Raw genomic sequence first — 22992 nt, 5'->3', positions numbered from 1 at the left:
GTCACAACTGCCTGGCTTTCTGTTCAATCCATCCCAAGACAACCCTGACACTTTGGTACCCCAAATTCTCTGCTGGAAGGACAGGGCTTCATGATGCTTCCTTAAGACAAGCATTGCCAGGAAGTCTGACTGTTCATCACAAGCATGTCTCACTTGAGAACTGACCCTGATCTGATTTAAAGTGAGATTGTGGCAACAATTTCCATAATTAAGAACTGTGAGACGCAAATTTGGGGCAGTCAAAGAGATCTCTTATGAATAACAAACAATTGAATGGGACTGTTTGAACAGGAAGCATCACCTGTGCTACCTAATTCTGACCACTGTGGCATTTTCTTTGTGCCTCAGACAGACCATTGGCAAGGGATTCAAGCAGGCTCACATCTCATACATACAAGCAGTATTCACTGACTGCCACCTCCAGAGTGATTTGCACACTAATCAGAGGAAGGATGAAATACAGAGAAAGAACACCCTGTGCCACTCCAGCAGGTCTGGGGCAAGGCAGGGGTCATCTGTCGGAATTGCATTCCAGTATCAGCAAGGAAGTACGTCTCACTGTAGGACAATCCCCGCAGCACTGCCAGGAGAGAGCCGGCACACTTGAAGGTAGCTTCTCCTACTGAGTGATTGTATATTTTGAATGATTAAAATGTTTATGCTTCTAGAGTAGCTGGTTCCACTGATACTACAAAATAAACGTGTATTTAAACAAGAATTTAAAAAAAGATGAGAGGAGTACTTTTCATCCTCCAGTAGGTGATACAGATACAGGGAGTGTTGGCAGATGATAATTATGGACATGGCCTGCTGCAGCAGCCAGACCCACCACAGGATATGTCAGGCTCTTAGGCCTGAGCAGCAGAGGGAGTTACCTGGAATGGTCTTTCTGGTATGCTGTGTCTGAATTCTAGAATTACAGAATCTTCTGCCTGGCAAAGCTGCTACTTCCCATCATTCAGCTGTTTGTTTATTTCATGCACCAATAGCTAAACAAAAGTGTTGTGCATTAAAATGTGTGTCCTTATTCATGACTCTTCCACTCAACTGGAGTTATCTAAGACACGTCACCAGCTCACCAGCTGCCCATGGCTCACTCAGCTGGCACAGGAAGGGGAGAGTGGGGGGAAGAAAAGGGAGGTGAGAGGGAAAGGGGGAGAGAGACAGAGACAGACAGAGACAGAGAGACAGAGATGCTGGATGGATGGATGGATGGATGGATGGATGGATGTGTGTGGATGGATGGATGGATGGATGGATGGATGGATGGATGTGTGGATGGATGATGGAAGGTAGAGAGATGATAAACAAATGATTGACAGATGATAGATAGATGGTAGTTAGATAGAAGTGATTGATAGGTAAATGACAAATATAAGTGCCTGATAGATGATAGAAGATAGATGATCAATAGATGATAGGTAGATATAGTTGACAGATAGGCAATAGATGATAGATAATAGAAGATAGATTGATAGATGATAAATAGATAAATAAAAGATAGATAGATAGATAGATAGATAGATAGATAGATAGATAGATAGATAGGTAGATAATGGATAGATGATAGGCAGATAACTAATCTGGTGAGTGAATAAAGGGATTGACTTGAGACACCAGGGCCTTCATTGTATAAACAGAGATGCCTTGTTTCAGATGGACCAACCAGGTCATTATAAAGTCAGAGTACCTGGGATTTAGGAGAAAATATTTGGCCTAAGTGAACAGTGATCTAAATATTTAGGAAGGAAAGAAAAAGGGGAAAGAGAAAGAGAGAGAGAGAGAGAGAGAGAGAGAGAGAGAGAGAGAGAGAGAGAGAGAGGAAGAAGAAGAAGAAGAAGAAGAAGAAGAAGAAGAAGAAGAAGAAGAAGAAGAAGAAGAAGAAGAAGAAGAAGAAGAAGAGAGAATGAACATTGGCCCTGATTAATTCAAGCCAGCACTAAAGGAGAAATAAGAAACACATTGTTTCCCCCTGCTGACAGGGACCAGCAGTGTTGTCCATGCCCCACAGATTTCTAAGTCACAGATAGAGGCATTTTATAACAGACTCCATAAACCAAAGCTTGCTGCTTGCCTGCTGGATGGCTGGAGAAAACCAAAATAACACAGGAGCTTGCTCTCTCTCCACAAGACCTCCCCTGGGGTTAATTGGTCTGCCTCAGATGTACTGCTCAGGTATTTAACATGGCACTGGCTTCCCTCAGAGGGAGCACTCCCAGAGATGCTAGATCAAAGAGGCCATTTTTCAGGGGAAAGGGCTGGTCCCTACTGGTTCAATGTGCAAAACCAGACTCTTACTGGTCACCTAGAGTCGATAAAAGAGTGAGAACTTATTTCTCAGGACTGCCAAGGGATGCAAAGCTGGCCCTAGAGGGGCTAATGCTGGAGCAGAGCCAAGGATCCTGTCTGGTCTGTGTCCCCTTACTGAGCGACAGCCAGGGACATGGGAGAGTGATTTCATGATGGAAATAAGGTTTTTTTTTTCTTTTTATTGGTATATCTATTGTGAATAATTTTATATTCATTCCTGTCACACCAAGTAAACGTCCAAAATGCTCTCAAGAGCTGCCACAGCCCGTTATGCAGAGTGGCACTCGATCTATGACGTGTTATTAAGCTTCGTCTCCCAATTCTGAAGCAATGAAATAATAACAGCCTTCATAAATTGTATAAGTTCCAGGGACTGAGTCTGAGATTGGAGGCCAAGTATTGACAGGTGTCTTGCTTCTGAGCAGAGCATATTCACGTTAGAATTTTGTTAGAAGCTAGACCATTGGCAAAGCAGAGGTTCTCTGGAAAGATGCATTATATAGCAAGTACTTAAATTAAGAGGCATGGTGAGACCAGGTTTGATGCCGCCCTGCTGTGAAATGTCACAGTCTGGAAAAAACTTCCTAAGATAATAGAAAAAAAAAATCACACAGAGAGCAGGTGGTATCCTCCTGCCTCACAGCTAATGTCAAGGGGAGGAGTCAAGGCCGTTAGTGTTGAGCGGAAGGATTTATGACCACGCTTAGAAGCTCCAGTTTTTTGAGAATATGTCCATCTGTTTACGGAGTGTTGTCAGTATCATCCATAATCTCATACACAACAATGACCTTCCCATCTGATGCAAGGATTGAGCAGCCACAGGCTAATGAAACCACAAATCCTTACTTGGAGCCCTGCTGCTGCTCTGGAAACCAAGGTTTCTGGAGCTTCTAAAGGGCATTCATGACTAGCACTGTCTCCCTGCAGCAATCCAGACCAACTGTCACCTGAGTGAGCTTTCCTACCTTTGTATCATGGGTTCTGTTGCCTCTCTCCAGAGATGGTATGCTGCCTTCCAAGTCCTCCATCCACAGAGCCTGCCATTTGTCTTGTCCTAACACCCTGTCTGTAAGACCTCCAACAATGATGTCCTAACACCCTGTCTGTAAGACCTCCAACAATGATTCCTCATGCATATCCGGCCATGCTGATGAACCTCGTGTTTCTGACTCATTTCAACTTCGTTCTGCCCATTTCCTTTCTAGAAAACATTGTTGCATGCTCTCTACCACGCTGAGATGGACTTCTAGGAGTCCAGGAACACACGTTCTTATTCCCCTCAGAGATCTCCCTACTCTTTGTGGTGTTTGTACATTGGAGTTGCCAGAGAAGGGTTGAACCAATAGATGAAATCTGAATGGCTTATTCTGCTCAGTAATTAGATGTCTGGAAACGCTCATTGCATGCCAGTTCCATCTAGCTATGTTCTACCAGGAACCCCCTCAGAGTCATGCTGAACATAGGTCTTTAAAGATGAGTCTGGACAGCAGACCTCAGCTTCAGTGAAAACTCAGAGGCCTTCAGGATTCCTAGAAGATTAGTTTTCCCTCCTCTGCCTCCTTCTGCTCAGTTGCCACTCATCCCCAGCTGCACCATGTGAGCCTTAAGCCATTGCCACTGTCACAGTTAAAGTTTCCATGGTGGCCTCATCTCTGATGAGCTTCCTTCAGTGCTCATCTTTCTGTCCACCCAGCATCTTCCTGCTGTTGAAAATGTTCTTTGTGGTGACTCTTCCTGAGGTCAAGTAACTACAGATCATCCTCCACCTACTCATGCTCCTTCAACAATGACTCTCATTGGCTCCCTCTATCCAACTGTATCCATCTGCACCTGTAACCTTAATTGTGACCTGTCACCCAATCATAAGCTTCTACCTCACCATGCATATTTCTGCTCCAAACCCATATATAGGAGAAACTCTACTTGGATATGCCATAGTTGTGCCAACTCAAATATCTTTTTTTTTTTAAAGTAGCTTGAGATCTTCTCCATCCCTTATCCTTCCTTGTATCTCCAATCTGGGATTCATCTCCATTATCCAATTAGTTAGACAAGAATTCAAACCGTTGCCAAACTCAGATTACCTCTAGCTGTCCACCACAGGTCATCCTCTACCACATTTTGTAGACTTTCTCTTCCAGGCTTCTCCTGATTTGCCCTCATCCTCTTATCTTCTTTGCTCACACTGCCATCAACTCTTATTCCCATGATTCTGGGTCTCCTATCCAGTTCCCCAGTGGCTGGCTACTCTTGCCATCTGTAACCCAACAGAGATTGTATAACATATCATACTGACTGTCCCCTCCCTGCCTGGGATTATCCGTTTGTAGAGGAAGGACCACTAACCTGAATGCACTGTTCATAGGATGAAGATCACAAACCTTTACTTAGCCACAACACCTCGTAGGCTCTGCCACCTGCCCTTATCCTCATTCCTCTCTAGGCAGCTCAATGACATCATCTCACCACATGAGGACCATATCTCGAAGTACTGTTTAGTGATGATCACTCACGGTTTCTATTACTCATGAGGGCTGCGTGCTTGTATTCTAGCCTCATGTCTAGTATTACACCCAAAACCGACTTTTAAAACCTACTTAGAAAGAAGGGGTTTCAGTAACTATGTAAACATTTCACCAACTTTGGCTACTCCGACCAAAGGGCATGTTGAACTTTAGCCAAGCCAGCTCCACGCCAGACTCCAGAAAGAACCTCTCTAGAATCAGATCACTTGGGTTTGTCACTTCACTTCAAAAAGCTACCTTCCCAGAGGCCCCTGAAGAGCCAAGGTTTCATTGCTACAGGGAACCAAGACTTTGTTTCCACCACAGATCCCAGGGATCCATTCCCACTGGTTCATTCCCTTTGGCAAACTAATCCTTCTATCCCATTACAGAATCAAAGTTTCATTCTCACTGATGAACCAAACATTTACTCTCTGTGGTGAACCATCATCCTCCATCCCTTTCATTGCCAGTACCACATTACCCCAGGTTAGACTGTGAAATGTGTCAGTCTGTCTTCATGGGTTTCATAAATTCTGCTCTTTGCCTAGGTTCCCAGAATGAATTTAGATGTCTTGTTACTTCCCCATGTGCTATCATGCCTTGTTTCTTTTTATTTCCATTTAAGTTTAGCTGGATGGTTTGCCTCACCTCAAGTCTGAAATTGTGCTTTTCAATTGAAATGTGTTTATGAGAAGAGCCAAGAACAGTTTGACTGTAAATTTGGGGCTTAGCATAAGTGTTGGTTGGTTAAATCAAGTCTACAATTGCTTTCTTCAGTGCGGCAACTCCAAAAGCAAGTCATTCGTGTTTTGTGGAAAGCAATTTGGGGTCTAGGGCTCTGAGTGGGCAGAGAGCAATGAAAATAGTAAACTCAGTGGGGTTTGTGTGAAGAGGAAAGGGACAAAGTCTGCTGCAACCAGCGTTCAGTCATTGTAGCTGAGGGAAGCCAGGATGTCCAGCACTTCCAACCCACCAGGCTTTGAGCTTCAGGACAGGGGGAGTTTGCTGTGTGTTGGTTCAGCACAGGAAGCTGAGGCTTGTTACATTCATCTTCCTAAATTGCTGGACATTTTCATTTGGCAGCCAAGGCTCCCTCTGGGAGCAGGTGTTATAGTGGTTGTAAGCCGGATGCTCAGCAGCTGGTCCTGTGGGCATCCATTCTCCATTCCTCGGTGTTAATACCCCTTACAGCAGGTGTGCTTAGAAGAGGATTTTAGAGGAGGTGAATCAGGATGAGCAGAATGGAGAGTCAGGATACTGTAACAGTACCACATATCCCTAGATCATATCTGTGCCTGATCCTCATGCCAGGGTCTCTGGAGAGCAGAGGATACTAGGAAGCATGAGGTTCACCCTGAACTGGACTCTCATCTCTATTGCTTTTGTACTTTCTTGCTGATAAAAAGCTAGATGAATATTAACTTAGAAGATACCCATGTGCTTGGCTGTGCCACTTAGCCAGCTGGTTCTCTTAGTAAACATGTTAGTGTGGCCATACGTTAAATACAAGTGCTTCTTGTGAGTGGTAATGGGATGTGGTACCTCTCAGCTGAAGCCTTCATTTACCCTAGACTGTGCAGCAGGGCTTGTTCTGACTCCTCTGCAGTAGATTCCTGCCAGCAGAGCATCCTGACCAATTAAGGATATTTACCATCCAATGACAAGGAAACAGCCCCCAAGATGGGGTGGGGGCTCATCCTCAGAGAGACTCATCAGCCCCCTTCAAAAGAGAAAAAGATGTGGAGCTATTATCACTGAGGATGTGAGGGTCGTCAAATGCCACCCTAATATTATATTTTGACAGATATTTATTTCCACAAAAAGTAATGAATTTCACAAGGGAAACGGATTGGAAAATGATTGAATGGACACATTGCTTGGGAGTGCAGCTCCTAGGGCACATGCCTTGAATAATGACGTTCTCTGCTGTAAAGTGTGGCCCCAGCTATACTCTTCCGCTGGCCAGACCCACAAAGTCCATCCAGGGAAGATGTGGTCCTAGGTGAGGCACAGAGGAGCTTCAGAAGTGTGGATACAGCTAGATAAAAATGAGGGACTTCTAAGACCAGGGCTGCCTCCAGTTCTTTCTCCATTCAATTAGTCACTGTATCGATCCACGATGCTATCACAGGCTTCCAGAATCGCTTCCTTCTTTGAGCACTCCTTAATGTTTCCAGAATCTTCACACATTGTATATCTTCTAAGTGACAAATGGAGAGATAGTATCTTGTTCTTAAGGTTTTCCTGGCCTAACAGGGGTATTTTTTATGGTGTTATTCACTTGGACCTTTTTTTTATAAGGTCTTTTGTCACATTTCAGTTTGTAGAAGGTTTATCTAGGAGTACAGACACATTGTCAAAAAGCTACAAACCTCAATGGAACTTTCTAGGCTTGGTTCCTTTGCCAACTTATCCAGTCTAATGTCAGCAAGGCTCTAAAGTTGAAGTCTGATGCATGTCTCATTCTTTACTAATGAACAGATAGAGTCAGGCCATGTAAGCTAACAGGGCATCTCTCTAGGTCAGCATGGGGCCATTCTGTGGCCTGGGGCCATTCCGTGAGCCCATGCCACTGGGAATTTAATATGAATTTGTAGAGAGTCTTGCTATATATTCTTCCCCATGAGCATAATGAGAGCACTTGGTGCATCATGGGACTGAAGAACAGCAGAGGCACTCGGGTTTTTGACATTGTCACAAGGACATAGTCTGGCCTCCTGGCTACTTGCAGGTGGTTGGCAAAGCCCAAGAGTGAAAGGAGGATTTCATATTTGGTTTTGATGGAGACTTTGAAATCCATGAAGTCAAAACACTCTAAGATATTTCTTTCTGGATTTAAAGGCAATGTGCACTTAATTGGTACAATGAGTAAAAAGACACTCTTTGTGTTTGTTGATAGATTTGACTATCTAATATTTGTAAGTTACCACGGTCAAAACACATATGCACACACACACACACACACACACACACACACACACACCATTATAAATGTATTTGAGAAAGAATATGTTGAGGCTACTGAGCAGGGTTTCTTACCCCAGGGGCCTGCAACAGACTGCCTTCTATGCTTCTAGGCAGGAGTTCCCCGGACTTTACTAATGTACCTGCTCGGGATCCCCTGGAACTATCAAGAAACCTAAGGCACTGATGGGTTATCAGGAGAAATAATAGCTCATTTTTTTTATTAGATCCAACATTTTAAAATGTATTAAAGCTAAGAATTATTGTCAAATGTATGTGGGTTATAAACACATAAATTTGTATATTATTCATGACAAAGAAACTACAGAAAAAAGTACAATATAAATCTAAAGTGTGTGGCATTCCACAAGCAAAGTACACAGTAGGAGAAGCAATTATGAAATGAAATCTGGGTCCTTAGTGGAAGTTTCCAAACATGAGGAAATCATGGAAGCCAACAACTTCCTCTACATAAATGACAGAATTAGATATCTAGGAACCCCATGAATGTCCTAAGGTACATCACCTGTCAAAGCCCATTGCTCAGACCTGCTATGAAGGGAGTCTTTGGAGGCCACTGAGAGAGCAGTGACTGCTATGGGCTGGCTTCTCAAATCTTTTTCTATATCCATATGCCTGGTCTGACATGCAGATGCATATATGACCCTGTCCAATACTTTCAGGAATTCTGAGTATGAATGTATTTCACCAGTCACTATTTGATGATGTCACAGTTTCCCTTGGACTATAATAAGAAGACACAATAGAAACGGGAAATGAAACATGGGCTTAGAAGGAAAAGCAAGTCTGCGAGACAGTCTCCATGCCCCTCCTCCTTGCAAACAGCAGAAATACTTGCTGGAATCATGGAGTGCCCACCTCAACATGTTTGAACTGCTTTCCATTGTAGAAGGTAACATTACGACAGAAGAAGCAACCCCAACTTTTCCACATTCTTCTGCTCCTTTATCAACATCCAGTACAAAATACAGCATCCTTCCTCATTTTTTCCTTTCACTGCCAGAGGCCCCAGGCACCACTAAGATGAGCAAGTGGTGGAGATACAAAGGAGAAAGAGAAGCAGAAGAATGTGTACATACCGAAGAGAGGCAGAACTGGAGACTTGACAGTAGTAAGGAAGAGCCTGATGTGAATAACCAGTGATGCCATGTAAGGCCATGATTAGGTCCTGGCCAGTGCTGCCACCAAAGGCCATGTGCAGGTCTGTGACTCTGCAGCATCAGGAGGTCTGTTACCACCAAAGGCCAGGCAGGTGCCCTGGTCTGGACTGCTGCCTGGGGCCATGTTGATGTTTGAAGGCTGTGTATACCTGACCCCACCCCTTGCCTGAGCTTCTTGGGAGAGCTGGCCCTGAAGGTATGAAAGCAGAAGAACTGTCCCCACCCTTCACTAGATGCAGTGCTCAGGAGAGCAGCCCCATGCCTTGTCCAAAAAGCACAGTAGAGCTGGCTCCTGTTGCAGGAGTTACAGGTGAGCCAGCCCTGAGGGTGTGTGTGTGTGTGTGTGTGTGTGTGTGTGTGTGTGTGTGAGAGAGAGAGAGAGAGAGAGAGAGAGAGAGAGAGAGAGAGAGAAGAGAGGTCCTCTTCCCTGCTCCTTGCCACCCGTGGCAAGCAAGCGAGATTGCTCAAAAGTATGAGAGCAAGAGAGCTGGCCTTGCGTCACTGGCTGTAGCTCTCAGGAAAGCAGGCCCTGAACCTCACCTGAGAAACATAGTAGAAGTGGCTCTGGTGGTGGGGCAATGGATGAACCAGTCCCGAAAGCATGAGTGTGGGATAGTTGGCCCCACAACTTATCTGCCATGGGCAAAGGAGAGGTGCCCTCCTCTTCCCCCTTTGCTCCTCATTACCTATGGCAAGCAGGACAGCTGACCCTGAAGTCATGAAAGTGGAAGAGCTGGCCGTATCCTTCACTAGCTGCAACACTTGGGTGAGTAGGCCTGCATCTTTCCTGGACAGCACAGTAGAGCTCACCCTGATGATATGGGTGCAGGTGAACCAGTCCCGAGGGCATGAGAGCAGAGGGCTGGCTCTTCTCCTTGTCAGATGCAGCATTGAATGAGATAGCCAAGGAAATACTGGAAAGCCCACCCTGGTGGTGTGGATGCAGGGGAGCTAGAAGGCTGACCAGCTCAGCTACCAGGTCCAGCTCCAGGGTTTTGAGTTGGCCCACATCAACATCTATCCATCTATAAGCTGCAGGAGCTCATGAAGGAACCAGTCTTGCAGATCCAGAGCTGCAGGATCTCAGGATATCTGAGAGGAGTCCCAGTGAGTACTGATAGTGTAACAGAAGCCAGAGGCCTCCAACCAGGGTACACTGAGAGATACTGTGACACACTACAGCTTCCACAACAAGATTTTTTTTTCCTTTTGAGAAGGGAGGTTTCAAGGGTAGAGGATAGGTGTGCAGAAGTGGGGAAATGGGTGGGACTGGAGAGCATGATGTGAAGTTCACAAAAAAAAAAATCAATAAAAAGTTAATTAAAATTTTCAGAAAAGGAAAGAACAGCAAACAACAGAAAATAAAACTCTTTTAATTTTTGTTTAATTCAGAACTATTTGTCCTACACCAAACAGTGCTTATACTGGGATGGTCTCTGCTCCACAGAGTCTATGGGAGAGTGTGAGTACACAGGGTACAGGTACATTCTAGCTCTCCCATTCACAAAGATGGGCAGAGTGAGAGGAAATGGGAGACTTAGCTCTGACAGTCTGAGCAAAAGATCTCAGGTAGGAAAAATGGAAAATGAACAGATAAAAATGCTTATGCCCTTTGGGTTCACGCTTTACCTATGAGCAGCTATGCTGAGTATATCATTAGAAACTCAGTCAGTAAGCTATAGCCAAGGGTTTCAAATAGTTCATTTTACGCCTGTGAAAATATGCTTGATAAAAATCCGAATAGCAAGCAGAGGGGGATTGCTTCAGTAAATGATGGCGCTGTGACCAGCAGAATTCTACGGACCCATTGAGACATGTTACTGGGCACACTACTCAATGCAAGAGAGCCAGCCCAGCATAGCGTGCCTATGAATTGGATTTCATGGCTTCCCATCTTCATGACAGTGTCTCCTATCCATGCACATGGTACACCTCTCTGCTAACCTCTGCCTCCTTTGGATAACTTTAAAAACAAATGAACATGTTCTTTTTTACAAGCTATATACCTGACATCTTTTCAGCTACACCTTTTTAGCTGTTTTCTAAGCGCTTGCAGCTGGTATTAGCACTGCAATTTAATTCAGCATATTAATAACCACCCCAGCTTTTCTTGGTTTGTATTTTCCTGGTACATTTTTTTTTTGTGCAATCTACAAAAGCATTTGTGTCATGGTGACATTTTTACTTTAAAAAGGTAATGAATAAAATTAGAGCCACATAAATAGCCTGGGAAGACTTAACCCCAAATGTTAACTGCATGCCGTCCTCCTGAGCAGCAGCCATAGGCAGTTCTCCTTATTTGCTTATCTCCGTGCTGTATTCTTTGCATATTTTCCAGTTTCCTGTTCTGAATACATATTTATTTTGTGACTTGAACAACCATAATATGATGTTTATATTTAAAAATGACAAAATGACATAGCCTTTCTATCTTCTCTATGTATACCCGTGAGGTAAACTACTAGAACACACGAACAGTTTTGTTTTGTTTTGTAGACCCCAGTTATCTGCAAATTAATTATTTCTAAAAGTTAGGCATCTTCTACTCTTCCTTCCTAATTCCCTGATTACAGTTTGGCAAACACTAATTCAAACTCCAACTCTTTCCTTGGGATTCCCACCAAGCAACCTGTAATGTTGAGGGTTATTATATAAGCCTAGACACAGCCAGAAGCCAAGAGAAGATAGCCACTGTTTGTAGATACCTTAGGGGAAAGGCTAGCCTTGGGAAGTGAACTGTGAAGTCAGAGCACAGATGAGCTCTCCCTTAGTAAGGATTCTCCACATCCAAGCTTGAGAATGTTCCATAGCAATGTGCATGTTCATCCAGAAGTTAGAGATACAATGGAACCAACAAAGAGGTCCAAATGTCAGGACCTTCTCGAAGACTCTCACAAAATCCCCTGCAGACACAATAAATGTTTGAGCTGGTCAAGTGAGAAGAAGGCCGCATTTGGCCTCATAGACCACAGACCCTCCATCCTTCCCACCAGGAAGTGTGTCCACCCCTAAGGGGAAAGTGACAGGGTAGGAGACTGGGGGATGATTCTAACTTTGCTCTTTCTGAGAGAGTGACACAGAAATTCCCTTTTAATAACACAAAATCCCAGAGTAGAAATTCACCTAGAAGCTCAAGTTTTCCTTTTGTAGGCCCTTTGTCTTGACTAGGATCAGATGGGTAGTACTTGCTCCTGGGCAAGGGATACACTAGCCATCTCAATAACCTTGACAAAACACCACAGACAATCTGTGGGGTTGATACTGAAATTAGAGACTGGGTGTCCAACATGCCGATGCCTGTGGATCTGCATCTTTCTTGGGCTGGCTTCCTAGATTGCAGATAGCCACCTTCTTTCTCTAGCCTCACTTGGTGAAGAACAATACCTGGAGGCCCTTTCCCTAATTATAAAGACACTAATTGCATCCGGGTCCATAACACTGCGGGTTAGGGCTTCAAGAGATGAATTTGTGGGGACACAAAAACCTCAATGAACAGAGTTGACCATCAGGCATGTCCAGAGCTCTCCTGCTGTGGTAGTTTCACACTTACCTCCAGTTTCATATTTAACTTCTGAAATGCTGAAATGGGGTCCTAGATCAATTAACTCCAAGTTCACACCTCCATCTCGCAGACAAGCACATGTCTACCAAGTCTTTTCTCTCAAATTATGCCCTCTGGTGTTATTCATTGCTCCTTACCACTCAGATGGAGGGATATCATTAAAATACCCTTAAATATTCATTAATAATGTAAAACAATGCTAATTAGCACACGCTCAGTTTGTGAATTCCTTCATTATGAAAATGTAAATGTCAACTCTCTTCCCCTTTTCAGACTTGAGTCAGAAGAAACGTGAGTATCAAGAGTCCCTTTTTTCCCCAATCGGGTTAGGAGCCCCCACCTCATGAAGAGTTCCCTCCTAGGAGGCCTGGAGGCAGGTGTGCTAGTCATCACCGGAACACAAAGAACATTGGGGATTGTCTTTTCTCTCAGATGTTAGTGAAGATGGGAGGTTCTCAGCTGTTTTGACAGCTCTCTTTAGTGAATTTAGATCTTGAGTCTGGCTTTAATAAAGACTAGAATGCAACGTCAAATACTTGAGGTTGTAGAAAAGGAAGACAGATAGGACTGTGAAAAAGAAAAGAAGAAAACAAATACTGCTGGGCTGGCCCCTGTGGATAGAAGCCATGACATAACTTCACCTAACCTGGGAGAAATCATCTATCAAGGGTGTGGGGAGCCAACAGAAAACGGCTATCATCCTTGCAGCCATTTGAGCCATATACCCTGGCAAGAGACTTGATTACATCAGCTTACAACAGCTGAGCACTCTCTGATAACATCTTGCTTTAGATACCCAGGATCTTCCCTTGGGTGTGTGAGACTTAAAGGCCCAGGCTTAAGGGCATGACTTAGAGATCAGATTTAGAGGCAAGCCCTAAGGGCATGACTTAAAGGAGTGACTTAGAGGCATGGCTTAGAAGTAAGACATATAAAAGGCGAGAGATAGACAGAAGAGTTGAGTACAACTTGGAGTTAGTTATTAGGTATGAGGTAGAAGACACTTGGACTAGAGAACTCAGAAGAAGGATTATTAGGTATTAGGCACTTGGCACTTGGAGGAAGAACTAAGATTTAGACATTAGGCACTTAGCACTTGGAAGAAGTAACTTGGAACTTGGAGGCACTAGGGACTAGGAACTAGGAACTCGGAACTAGGGACTTGGAGAGAAGAAGAGAGACTGAAGAATAAACAAGATTGAATCACACTCTGACTGGTCTCCATTCTTCAAGTCCATCCTCACTCTCTCTCTTGCTGAACCCCAACTCTCAGACTGGAGCTGCTTGGGGCAGTGCGGGCTAACTAGTTAGTCCCCAAGGCTTTTGGCAGTATGGGTCCCAACATTGACAGAGTGGTCGGTGACATTTTGGCCCCCAAACTTGGGGCAGCTCGGGCCACAACACAAGGGTATAACTGACTTTTATATTTCTCCTTCACAGGAAGTTTTATAGTCTGTATTCATAGGTAACCATGGCCATCGAGATCTGTCTTGGGCTATCTACACCCTCAAATGCTTTCTTTTTCAGGTATCCAATTCCCCATTGTTGTGATTAGTCTTCTCTATACTCCCAGAAGCCTGAGCCTATCCAGCAGGACAGCTGAACAAACTACTTCTGCCTAATCCTTTCCTAATGCAAATCCCAGAAGCTTCACTAAGAGAAGAATAGGGGAGGCTGGAGAAACAGATGCTACCTCCATGTAAGGGGATCATACATTCATTCACACCAGAGACCCTCCACCTGCCCCCATACTTAGAACATAGAAGCATTATACTGTGTATAAAGATGAGGAGAGGGGTTGATGTAGAGTTTGTGCCTGAATCTCTCATTCATCCCTGGTACCTAGAGAGTTTCTACTACAGAAAAGAGAAAGAAAGAAAGAAAGAAAGAAAGAAAGAAAGAAAGAAAGAAAGAGAGAAAGAAAGGGAGAAAAAAAAGAAAGAGGCAAAACTATAACAATACTAGGGAGATAGAGGATTAGGGCAAAGGCTTTCTCTAACCAAGCCAGGCAGGTTTGGGGGTGACAAGAAGAAAGAGCAGGCAAAAGTGTCTGGGCATAGGAACCTTTAAATATCCTCATACAGCTATGAGTCCAAATACCTGATAACTGCTTTCAATGCTTGCATGACAGTGTGTGAGGTGTGACATAACCCATCCTTCCTAAGAAAGAACATTCTAGGAAGGAAGGGGAACACAGACCACAGACAAGAGGTAGCTCCAGGATATAGCAGTCTCCCCAAACTGACCACAGAACTGGATCTGGGAGTCACATGGCTAACATTTTGGTGGAATTTCACATTCTATACCAAGTTTTTATAGTGACATAGTCTTCAGTGTTATGATGGTTAGCTTTAAATGTCATTTTGCCACAATCTAGAATTACCTAGGAAGAAACTTACAACTGAGGAATTATTTAGATCATGCTATCCCCGTGGCAAGTTTCTTATTGTTGATTATGATTATCCACCCCTTTGTGGGCAGCACCATTCCCCAGGCTTTGAGACCTATAGAACAGGAGAAAGTTAAATTAAAGCAGCAGCAAGCAGGCAGCTTTTGGGCTTTGTTTCTCTCTGCTCTTGACCATATTATGTGACTGACTGCTTCTAGTCTCTGCCTCAACTTCTTAAACCTGGAACTGGAAATTGAATAAACTGTTTCCTTTCCAACAGTATTTTTGGTCAGGGAATTTGTCACAACAACAGAAAAAAAAAATAGAACAAGTGTTTTTCTGAAGGCTTGTGCCTAATCTCAGCTAACATCCTTTGTGTTGATAACCCTTGCTGTTTTCATAAATAGAGAGTGATTTTATCAAATGTCCTTTGCATCTCCAGAAACCTCAGCTCATGATTTTTATTCTGATTGGATGAATTTCCCCCTACTGGTATAATGAATTATATGTATGAATTCCCCATTATTGAATCAATCAACCTTTTATTTCAGAAACAGACACTTGGTGATCCATGGTTCTTTAAAGAAGTCGCTTTTCTTTCTCCTGGGCTCTCAAACCCCACTCCTCCCCCACCACTACCTTAGTCCTTATCCAGTGACCTGCCTCTTTCCTCTTCAAAGGCTGACTTGGTTCTTGCCCTCACCTTGGGGGCTTGCTGCTATCTTTTCTGGGTTCCACAAACTGGTATTACTTCCACCTCTCTCTGATTCTCTATTCCTGTGACCCCCACCTCTGCTCTCACTCCATGCTGAAGCTCTCTGTACATCTTTCTAAGCTAAAGGTTTCCCCCATATCTAATCTTCAGAAGTGTACCTTTTCTCTTAGTCCTCAGACGGGACTCCTTTGTCACCCTTCATATTTTCATAGCTGGTGGCATGCTGCTGCCATTACTATCTGAATCTCTAAGGCACAGATCCAGAAATCTCAGCATCTGCCTTGGAGTGGCTCGCTTGGAGTGGCCATGGCCTGGGCAGATCCAGGGTCCCTGTCTGCTGCAGAGCACCCTACCCTATCCATCATACATTTGCAAAGCACTATGCCTTCTTTTTCTTGTATTATCCCAGTACTACTTTCATGGTTTTCTATGTGTATCCAATGGTATGTAAGTAATTTGTGATATTCAGATATCCTAGGTGTGATTTGACTAATTTGACAGGAGTTGGAATCACCTAGGTGACAAGCCTCCACACATGCCTGGGGGGATTATCTTCATCATCTTAACTAAAGTGAGAAGAGTCATCCTGAAAGTGAGGGGCACCATCCTAGGGGCTGGCATCCTAGGCTGCGTAAAATAGAGATAGCTAACTGAGAGTAGGCTGCCATCTTCCTTGGTTTCCTGTCTGCAGTTGCAATGTGGCCAGTTGCTTCAAGTTTCTAAAGCCAAGACACCCCTGCCACACTGGACCTCACACTTGTGAGCTCAAATTAAGCCCCACAGCAACAGGAAAAGAAACTAAGACAACTGATCCTAAAGGTTTGTGTGTTGCTCAAGTTTCCTGTTACTGGGGGCAGCTGGGGCACAGGCAGTATCCAGTCAGCTTGGTTCTTGACCCATGACCTACAGCAGAAGCTGTAGAGCCAGGGTGGTCCTCCCATAAGCCAGCGTCCAGCCCAGGAACAACACACTGAACTTGTGTCCCTTCAGAGGGATTCATGTTCCTACTCTGTGCCTCATAGAAGAAGTAAAAGAATCAGAGTTATGACAATATCACTACCAAAGCCTTCACAGGTGAAGTGTCTCAGAATCAGCCCACTGATTCCACTGTCTGATGCATGAACCAGAATTTTGATGTTCTCATTCTAGATCTGAGCTGTGTCCAAGAACAAGTGGTGTGCATTCTCTTGTGGCTACTGGCCTATGGCTTCTTCCCCTCCCCAGCCATCTGGAAGCACAGCCATAAGGAGCAAGGAGGTCTTTGGCTCAGACCTCTCTTCCTAGCCTACTTTTCTGATTTCCAGAGTCAGTCTGTTCTACCAGTAGGTCTAGAGAGTTATGTCCTGGTCTACTCTCTTATCTGAGTGCTTTGGTTCACATCTCTGGGTTCATATTCCCATTTATTTATCTCCAGCTCAGACCAGGATTGCATATGGGGGCTGAGACCACTTTCTCAGTTGTATCCTTCCCTGACAACCCTGCATAGGGGCGGCCTCCATACCCTCTTAGCTCATACCCAGCCCTGTAGTTACTCTGGCTCTTGAGCCACCACCCTGAACAGTTTCCTGAGGACCCCTCCTAGACTCTGGAACCAGCAGTTTTATGGAACCCATTTGTAAACCCACTTACTGTCAGAGCAGCCCTAGACCTGTTTTGCTTAAGTTGATGTGGCAGTGGCCATGATTATCACCAGGCACTTGACCCACAGTCCATCTGCAGCCAGAGTACTGTCCTAATATGTCAGCCTGTCATGTCACCACTTGGCTGGAGAGCCATCATTGCCAGTTGCCCTTTGGCTGAAGTTGGAAGTCTCCATCTGGACTCTCAACTGGATACCCTCTGCCAGGGTTCAGTGCCTCACTGGGTCTGCTGTCTCTCCCTGTTGCACAAGACCCACCCCCAGGCTCACCATCCCTGCTTCATCCACTCCAGCCCTGCTGGCCTTCCTTTCTGAGCTAGGTCTGCTTCTTAGTGTATTGCATACTTAGTGTATGCAATGGATTCAATGGTTTTTCTCAACTTTAAAATTCCTAAGGATTTTCTGAATGAGGGGCTTTGCCTTCTCTTTGCCTCCTAAGCCCTTCAGATTACGTAGCCCATCTCTCCTAGAGAGAACTTCTCACTAGTAGAGACTTTCCCCAGACCAATCCATCTGCCTGGGATATTCATTTATTCCTTTATCCCTTTCTTTGTCTTCTGATCTTGGGGTTGGTACAACTTTTTCAGGAGAACAAAACGTCACAGGAACTCCCATCCCAGGCTTCCTGAGACATCAAATATCCTTATTTTACTTAGGATTTCTTTTGCTGTAAAGAGATGCCATGGCAAATGTTATAAAGGAAAATATTTATTTGGGGTTGGCTTACAGTTTTAGAGGTTTAACCGGTTATCATCATGGTGAGAAGCATGATGGCATGCAGGCAGACATGGTGCTGAAGAAGGAGCCAGGAGTTCTGCATCTTGATCCGCAGGCAGCAGATTGGCCACACTAGGCCTAGCTTGAGCATATTTGAGACTCAAAGCCTACCTCTATAATTACATACTTCTTCCAACCAGGCCACACCTATTCCAACAAGGCCACACCTCCTAATAGTGCCATTCCTCTGGGCCAAACATTCAAACACATGTGTCTCTGGGGACCATTTCTACTCAAACCACCACAATCCCTTTATAAATACCATCATATTCACATTCATAACTCTCAGTCAGTCAGTCTCTTGCTGCCAGTAAGAGCCCAAGACAGGTTTCATCTCTTTATAATACAAAGAATGACCAGACAGCACAAATAAGAATTCAGAAGCTCAAACCTCTGGCCTGGGTTCAAATCCTGCCTTCTTACTTCCTGACTTTGTAATTTGGTGCATGTATTTAAACTTTCTGTGCTTTAATAATAATCCCCAGCTGAACATGAATTTTAGATTAAATCATAAGTATTTTTAAAATAAATATCCCCATGGACTATTTCTGACAACATTTGCTGCAGCTTTGGTCCTTGTTTATCTGAAATTCAAATCATAAAGGTGTACTGAGAAGATTAAATATGCCCTGTAGCTAGCTGCTGGTGATTTCTGCATCTTGTATGCTTCCTATGGACCAGGTTCTGCATCTCTCAGGAACCGAGGTCTGGGTCTGGAGGTTCAGTCAGAGAAAGGATCTTCAAAGGTAAATAGCAGCTTCCAGAAGAGTTGGAGCTATGGAAGGGGACACTCAGAGCTGTGCCTGTTACACAGTTAACACTAATTCAACATCAATGACTGTGATTTGTGTTGTTAAGGAAAGTTTCACAGCAGAGAAGCATTTATCAGAAAAACTTGGGTGGTAATGGTGCCAAATCTTCCCTCCCATGTAGCAGTGTTTCCCGAAGCTCATTTCTGGACAGATTTCCCTCAGGGGGAATGTGGAGTGTGTTTCTCAGGCTCATTATGCAAAGTGGCTGTGTGGTCAGTTGGCCACTCTACACCCTCAGGCTATGTCTTCCCCCCACCCTGGGTTCCAACCCTGGCCAGCTGACCATGTCCTGCAGAGTTCCTCCACAATGCCACCAAGCCACCTCCCTAGGGACATCCAAGAGACAAACCATGGCTTACAAGCTGCTTCCTTTCTTCTGTACTCCTTCCAGGCCCCAAGAAAGCCAGCAGTCTGTCACTGACACATTCAGTGCATAGAAATGCAGGCATCTAGCTAAAGCTAAATTTTAAATGGGTCAGCTTCTTTTCTTCCTTCCTTCCTTCCTTCCTTCCTCTTCCTCCTCCTCCTTCTTCCTCTTCCTCCTCCTCTACCTCCTCTTCCTCCTCCTCTTTTTCCTCCTCTCTTGGTTCTACCGAACTCCTCAACGTGACATAGGCCTCAGCACAGGCCCAACACCAGAACCAAGAGAGCATGGACTGAAGCCCTGAGAGCAATCAGCCTGCCTTCCCTGTAAAGGGATTTCCCCCAGACCTTTGGTCACAACAACGGAAGCTGACTAACATAACATTTGACACTTAAGGCTTACATATATATACTTAACAAAGGTTCAAAGCTCTAAGGGGTGCCTCACATCCACCTGGCACTCCTGTGTCAATCTTCCAAGCAAGACATTATCCCCCCTGTGCTTCCCTCCAGACCCTCAGTGCATACTACCTAAGCCCACTCAAGGGTAGCAGGAGGCTGGCACACAGCCTTCCTCTCAGCTTTGCTCTAACCTCTCTCCTCTCTTGCCACTAAGAGCCTCTTCTGTTCTCCGCAAGCCACAGGAAAGCTCCTATAAGATGGTTTTAAGAAGGAAGAAGGAGGCAGCCGGGGCATCCACAGAGGCTGTCGGCATTGTTCACATGAGCAAAGCAACACGATTTTTCAGGAAAGTTGCCCTGAAGCCAATTAGCATCCCACCCAAAGAGTCTTCCATTCTCCTGAGAGAAAGCTGCATTCCCTACTGGGGACCTCTTCCTCCTCCCTGTGGTGCTGCTGAGTCCCCAAACCACCCACATTGGCAACTTTATCCCTGCTCTGTCAGAGACCACACTGACAATTTGACCTCCACTCCATCACCACCTCCCTTCCTGCTCGCCAGCACGACCTCACCTTCCAGACTTCTCTGCCACGCTGAAGCTTGCTCCTTCCCATCCCTTTCCCATGCGCTCTGAGGACCTCGGAAATATTGCAGTTGTCACAGGACTTAGGGGATCATTGGATCAAAGTCACTTGGCACTGTGAACTGGATACCTCCACTCTTGGACAATAAGAGGAAGCCTCATTCCCAGCAATGAGATCACTTCAGAACAGTTTTTAAAGATTTATCTTGTTTTACATGTAAGAGTGTTTAGCCTGTGTTTTTATCTGTAGAGCATGGATGCAGTACCTACAGAGGCCAGAGAGGGCGTCAAATTCCCCCAACCCCTGGAAATTGAGTCCAAACAAACCTGAGTCCTCCTCCACAAGTGTTCCTAACTCCTAAGCTATCTCTCCAGTTTCCACTTTAAGTGGATCTTTTTCCTCATGGCTCTTTGACATTAGAGGACATTAGAATTACAAATTAACTTAACATTTTCCTAAATTAGAGATTGTCACTGACTAACTACATCTGAATCCCAATCAAATTTATCCTGTCAATGAGGAGGAGCCCATCAGAGTGGAGAGGGCCTTGCAGTTCCTCACACTTAGCTTGCTTGTTGCTTTTGGCCTCCAAGTGCAATCACTCAGAGGCTCTGGATAATTTAATTACCATGATGGTGCTGCCATCTGCTTAGACTCATGATTCTAGGAAAAGGAACAGAAGCAAGAAAATCTGCCTAGAGAGAGAAAGGCAAGCAAGCCCTGAGGCAAGGCCCTGCCTTCTCCTTTCGACCTCCCCCAGCTTTTGGTGCATCACAGAGTCCACTATGTGTTGGGAAGGGGCAGGTAAGAACTCACAGGATCCTGTGGCTTCTGTTGCCTTGGAATTCAGTGGTCCTTTGGTCCTTTGCTTTAGTGACACTGGCCCCTTCTTGTTATCCAGAAAGAAAGATTGTCATGCAGTATCTAAAAAATGGGGTCACCCTCTCATGGTGTTCCCTGGTTTTCATATTCTTAAAGATTAGTTAAAAGTCTATATTTAAAAACCTATTTTCATTCTATGTGTATGATTATGCCATTCTTGATGCCCACAGAGGTCATAAGAGGGCATTGCATCAGGTGGAACTGGAGTTCCAGATGGTTGCAAGCTGTCACATGGGCACGAGGAACTGAACCTGGGTCCTCTCTGCAAGAGTAGTCACAGCTCTTAGCCACCAAGAAATGTCTCCAGCTCCGAAAAATAAGTTTCATCAAAAACTAAAATCAGGTTAAATTAAAAATCATTTAAAGTTTATTGTGAAAGCAAAAACACCATGGTTGGTCAGTCGAGGTATCTCAAAATGAAACTTGTAATTGCTGCATGAGCTTCTCAAGGAAAATCAGTATGTCCATGGTGGATCTGTCCCTGGGCAGAAGATGTGATCTCTCAGATGCACACCATCCTGCTGGTAGAGCAGGGACTCAGGAGAGCTCAGCCTCCCTTTACAGGGCTGTAGGCCACTGGCCAGGGGAACATCACCACTGGGGACTATTCATGTCCCTCTGGATCCATCTGTAGAGTGGTTCAAGCCTGTCTGCTGTTGGAGGCTGATGAACATAGTTGATTTAGTCAAACTGCCAGTCAAGTCTTGACCTGTTTCTGAACTCTCATGGGACAGGCAGCGTTCTCCTGAGCCATGCTCTGGGAACCTGCCCTGCTGCACACAGAGGTGAGAAGGTTGCATGTTTGCTCTGTCTGCTGCTGAGCTGGAGGAGATAGCTCAGGGGGTCTGCAGCAGATCTGTAGCCTATTAGGCCACCTCCAGTATGGAAGCCTCCAGAACACCCATGTGCCTGTCACTTTCCGAACGAGTATGCTTAGGATCCTCAGATAGCTGTCCCTTCAAAACTGGAAGAAGAATCTATTGCCCAGGGGTTGTGCTTTGGCTAGCTTTCATCTATATTTCTTCTAAATAATTACAAGTGAAGGCATGGAATGAATTCATCACAGGCCAAAGACCCTTTTATCCTTTCCCAGGCTGACTTACTTGGAAGTTGGTTTGATCCAAACCCAGTAAGATGCCTTCTTATTCTTTAGTCCTATTGGGAAATCTGTGCTGTGTAACATAGTCACTGGGAGAAAGTAAAACATTTTGTTTGTGGCTTGACACAGCAGAATTGTCAATGTCACAAAAGGTCCAGGGACTCTGATTTGCAGGACACTGTCCCTGGTCCTTGGAACTTGTGAGGCTGGCCTGAAACTGGAGCCAATGATGAATGTTCTTCCTTATGCCTGGATAAGCAATGAATTGTTAACCAACAATACCTTTTAACTGAAGTTCTCAGTGGGGAAAAGCCGTATTTGTGTTAAAGGTTCTAAAAGGCTGTCTGGTTAGAACTTCTGAGACTATGGAGAACAGAGATGTCCTGATACAAGCCTAGGGTCAAATTATCTTGGGCTATTCTTTCTAGCGCCCTTTAATCCACTTATTGCCTCCTCTGTATCTTGCCTAACATCCATCCTTGTGATTATGAGAGAGACAGATTCTTTTGGAATTTACTAACGGAATCCTTAACTTTCTAGCAACCCAAAGGCTAAGGATGTTGTCACATAGTAACTGAGACCTAAGACTTGCCGCCTTGTGCTATAGTCTGCCTACCTGATCTCCACACCAGTCATTTTAATGTTTTTGTTTGTTCTGTGACTATTATGTAGAGCCTTGTGAAACTCTTTCCACAACAAAGCATGAAATGTGGGGTCACCTGAATCTGTCCCTGGGCCATCCATGGTCACTCACATCTGGCTCCAGAGTAAATGATCTCATTCCAATTAAAGTGTGAGCTGTTTTTGC

Source organism: Arvicanthis niloticus, chromosome 1 (assembly GCF_011762505.2).
Source record: "Arvicanthis niloticus isolate mArvNil1 chromosome 1, mArvNil1.pat.X, whole genome shotgun sequence".
In the NCBI taxonomy this organism is placed as follows: domain Eukaryota; kingdom Metazoa; phylum Chordata; class Mammalia; order Rodentia; family Muridae; genus Arvicanthis; species Arvicanthis niloticus.
This window is presented reverse-complemented; position numbering follows the sequence as displayed.